This window comes from Hevea brasiliensis, chromosome 6, assembly GCF_030052815.1.
Source record: "Hevea brasiliensis isolate MT/VB/25A 57/8 chromosome 6, ASM3005281v1, whole genome shotgun sequence".
NCBI classification, from domain to species: Eukaryota; Viridiplantae; Streptophyta; class Magnoliopsida; order Malpighiales; family Euphorbiaceae; genus Hevea; species Hevea brasiliensis.
Window position 1 is genome coordinate 91,117,737 of NC_079498.1, and position 5,178 is coordinate 91,122,914.

The following is a 5,178-nucleotide window of genomic DNA, read 5'->3' on the forward strand; positions in this document are numbered from 1 at the left end:
TAGTTTCCTCTGCATAAGCCACTTGTTGTGAACTTCCAGATGATGATGTTGAACTAACCAACATACTCAAGTCTTCCATCTTCTTAGCCAAAACATTAGTAAGTGCATCAAACTTTGCATTAATCATATTGAATGGATCAAGATCATACATTCCAGCAGCTTGCCTTTTTTGAGTTGGAGCTGGTCCTCTTGGACTACTCCAAAGATAAGTATTCTTTGCAATTTTCTCCAATAGCTCATAAGCTTCATCTTCATGCTTCATAATAAATTCTCCTCCTGTTTGAGCATCAATAATTCCTCTGATTGCAGGAGTGACATTTGTGTAAAAATTCTGGTTTATCATCCATTTCGGAATGGCATGATGTGGGCATAGTCTCTCTAATTCCTTCCATCTCATCCATGATTCATAAAGAGTTTCATCCTCTCTTGGTCTGAAAGCTGTCATTTGATTCCTCAATTCTTGAGTTTTTCCAGGTGGAAAATATTGTGCAAGAAATGCATCAGTGAGTTGCTCCCAATTTGTAATGGAGTTGTGAGGTAAAGAGTCAAGCCAATCCAATGCTCTATCTTTCAAAGAGAATGGGAATAGCTTCAATCTTGCTGCATCATCAGACACTCCAGGTTGTTTTTGCATATCACAAATCATAGCAAACTTCTTCAGATGTGTGTGTGGATTTTCAGAAGGATGTCCTCCAAATTGAGAATTTTGAATCATTTGAAGAACTCCAAAATCCATCTTGTAACTATTTGCATCAATTCTTGGTCTTGCTATGCTCTCTCTCAAGTCATCAAAACGAGGAAAAGCATGATCCATCATACTTCCCCTAGGCAGATTAGCATTAACAACTTCTTCACCATGGGCTGCATCTTCATTATTTTGACCATTTCCAGCATTACCACCGATTCTAATTCTTTCATCAGCCATGTCTGCTTCAATTTCGGTTTCTCTCAAAGCTTCTTTTCTTTTTCTGGTTTCTTTCTTGTTTGCTTTACAAAATTTCTCAATTTCAGGATTGAACAATAAGGATGTATCACTTGTGCTTCTAGCTCTTTTCATAAAAGATTAAAAGTACCTAAAAAAGAACAAACAAACACAAAATGAAAAGATAACAAAAATAAAACTATAAACAACTAAAATAATCAAGAATTCAATCTTAAACAAACAACTCCCTGGCCCCGGCGCCAAAAACTTGATGTGGCCCAACCGCAAGTGCACGGGTCGTACAAGTAATATAGTAAAGATATCGTTCCCACGAGGAGTTGTGTTAATGATTGAATTTTTGATATAAAAGTTGACTAAATTGAACTAATTTCAAAATTAAAACAATAGATTGAATGGGTATTGGAGTATGAAATCTATATGCACAAAATGAATAATCTATCTAACAATGTATTAACTAAACTAAAATTTCATCAAATTGAAATAAGCAAGTTCAAATATGGCAATATTCAAAATGGCAAGTAATTAAATTCGATTAGAAATTAACAATGGTAAAAAAGCGATTCCGGAGTTCGGGATTTCATAGCCGAGCTATTTTGGGATTTTAAATTGGTTATCCAATCTTATGAAACTAGTGGGTTTTAAGGAGATTAATTCTTAAATCCTTTGAATTCCCTTTCGAGTGAGACAAAGAGTGCCTTACTCAATCTAATCCTACTTTCGTGGACTTAGAGTTAATTAAGACCCGTTAAGTTCTTTAATTAATCTGTGAATCCTCTTAATCCTTAGCCTATTTCTAGGTCTAAGTTAATTAAGTCCAATTTCTTGATTATCTATCATAAGGCCTTCTCCTTTCGGTGCTTCAACCATGGATTAAGAACATTAATTAATGGGATCCTACACTAAGCATGTCATTAAGCACACAAGAAATGAGTAAAACTCATTAAGACCACAAAATATGGATTACCCAATCAAAATCCACAAAATATCTCAAATATTACAACCCTTACTCCAGAATCAAAAGTAAACTACTCACTATCCATAATGCTTACAAGATATTATGAGTTTATAAGGAAATAAAGCTTTAATCTAAGCTAAGAAATAAGAAATTAAACACTAGAAATGTAGAAAAAATGTAAGGAAAGAAAGAAATCTGCAAATCTTGGTTGAAAATGGTGTGGAAGGTGAAAGTGACTCTTCAAATTCTGCCTCTCCTCTTCCTTTCCTTTTCTGCTCCTTGTCTCCTTTCTAAAATGGGAAAATGAGACTATTTATAGCATTTTTCTGACATGGAGCCCTAAAATGGTGTGTTCTAGGAGGAATTATCTGAGGGAATCTTCTGCCAGCTCATTAATGAACTCTTTATGGGACTGCATAAGTTATGCGATCCTTATGCGATTACCGATTCTGGTTCACTTATGCGAAACTGCATGACTTGGTGCATAGGTTATGCACAATTCCGTGAGAGTGCATAAGGGAGGTGTGAATGTGCATAAGCTATGCAGTCTCCTTATGCACATTTCGGTTGGTTCTGGAACAGTGATTTTTCTCCTTATGCAGATCTGCATAGCTTATGCGGCAAGTTATGCACAATTTGGTCAATGCATATTTCAGCTTGAAAACTTGTTTTTAACATCTTTGGCTGTAGAAGTCACTCCTCAATAGCAAAATTTCTCTTCAGTCCTTCAAAAACACCATTTTTCCTACAAAACAAAGTAAAAATTACAAATTAATCCAAAATCAACAATTATGAAAAACTAACTAATTAACTAATGAAATTAGCTAAAAATGACTAATAATCAAATAAAATGGTTATGAAATTAGACCTAAATGACTATGCAAAATGTATGCATCAATAAACAACATATTAAAACTCTTTTAATATGTTTTTTGATCTGTATTTGCCATTTAAGATTTTAGAATTAATCAGATTAATTTTAGAACTCTAGATTAAATCAAGAACAAATACACTAACCTCTTGATGCACTGCAGTATATTTGTGCCTTTCGGATGCGTCTTCAGGATACCAGATATTGTCCCTCTAGCTTGTCCACACCAAGTTCATCTATGGCAGCCCTTGAACAGCTTCTAAAGCTTTTTCTGTTAATTAGAAAATCAAGTTTTTCCTTTTAAGAGATTAAAGATGTAAACAGAACACTAGAAACGATTTCTAGTATTTTTAATTTAAGAGATTGTTTGCTAATCTCTTGGAATACATGAGAGAAGAAGATGAAAAGCAGGGAGAGCTTCTTGGGTGGCAGCACCAAAAATATCAGCTGCTGGTTGTATTGTTTTTTTTTCATAACAATACTTATCTAGCTAGGTCACCACTTAAACCCTTGCCACATGTCACCCTCTGATTGGTTCTAGGTTTAATTGACCCAATCACATTATGCCAAGTGTCAAACCTATATTTAATCTTAATTTTAATCATCTTACATGATTAAAAGACATTTGGCAAGTTTATGTGTAGTGCCATGTGTCACCATCACATGGTGCCACATGTCACCCTGTGAAATGACTAAAACGCCCCTGTGTCTTAATTTTGAGTTCTCAATCCAAAATAATTATTTCTTTTCTTTGAATCAATTTATATCAAATATAAATTAATTAATTAATCTCTATCAATTAATTTCTCATTAATTAAATTCATATTTAAACACTTTAAATATAAATTTAACTTATACTATACATTCATTAACCTAGATTTGGTTTCAAGCCATGCTAGGGACTTTGCAATCTAATTGAAAACTAAAACTATTTAATTAATCAATTAAACTTTTTAATTAATTAATTAAATCATATTTGATTTGGTGATTACTTGTGTATATGTGTGACTTACTAGGCTCATCACTAATTGGCAATGAGACATGATATTAACTCTTAATATCATCAGAACTTTTTCTTATCATAAATGATTTCTCTAAATCATTTTATGCACCTCATAGACCATGGTTGACACCCAGCATAGCATGCCATGGCCACCCAATTAGTAATAAGGTTTACCTTAAATGAACCTATAATCATATGTTACCATGCACTAGAATCTCTCTGTTACAAAATCTCAACTTAAGCTGGAGTCATGGTTTATGTCAAACCCTATTTGTTATGAATATTATGTTCTCTTTTAATTACAGTTCTTGATTAAAGAGATTTTCTCATCAGAAATTCTTTTCTGAATAAATCTATTTGTCCTGGCCAGGAACTTGAAACATCAAGAACAATTAAATGAACTTAGGATTTTATCCCTATTTACTTAGAGAAATAGATTCCATCTTGATCAACACCTATCTCCATATATAACTAGTAGGAGCCAACACATGCCTATATACCCATACACAGTACAAGTATGAAAGCAGTATCAAACTCAAACCACCTATATACAAGATAACTGTGCTATCTCAGGTCTAAAGATTATATGCACTAATATGATTTATGACAATACATTGACAAGAGTAAACTTTATGTGCTTGTCATAAATGTCACTGGTTTGACCTACTTATCATGTATAAGTGCCTATCATGCTTGTCATATGGTATGAGACTCACCATTCCATCTTATTTATATCTCATATAAATAACTTAGGAACAAACATTAATACAATCTTACTGGATAAGTCATGTCCTTATTGTGAAGTATCCTCGATTGTGAACCTATTTATTATACTTTGTGCTAGAAATACTGTCACTCATATTCTTAACAATTTAAGAATAGAATTTCTAACAAAATATCAATGGACCTTTTCTATTATACATAAATATATTATGTAAACAGAAAAGTGAAAATGCCTTTTATTAATAAAATATGCACAAGATACATACTAAATGATATGCTCTAGGGCATACTACTAACAATCTCCCACTAGCACTAGAGTCATTCATTATAATATCTTAGATCCATCTTCTCAAGATGTCGGCCTAACTGAGCTTGTGACAATAGCTTAGTGAATGGATTAGCTGGATTTTCAGCTGATGCTATTTTCTACATGGCTGTGTCACCTTGCCCAACTATTTCTCTGATAATGTGGTGGTGCCTTTCTATGTGTTTGGATTTATAGTGAGACTGTGGTTCCTTAGCCTGTATGACTGCTCCATTGTTGTCATAGTGAAGTGGAACTGCTGACTTAATGGAAGGAACTACTGCAAGTTCTGTCATGAACTTCTTTATCTAAACAGCTTCCTTTGCAGCATCTGATGCAACAATATACTCAGCCTCGGTAGTGGAATCTGCAGTCATAC

The 5,178-nt window shown here is 33.5% G+C and overlaps 1 non-coding gene across 1 annotated transcript; it reads left to right on the top strand.

Moving 5' to 3' along the window:
* The first annotated feature begins 353 nt into the window (after window positions 1–353).
* Window positions 354–460, top strand: LOC131181126 (small nucleolar RNA R71). The gene has a single exon (XR_009149754.1). It is a non-coding gene; the product is annotated as a small nucleolar RNA R71 (small nucleolar RNA).
* Window positions 461–5,178: the final 4,718 nt, after the last annotated feature.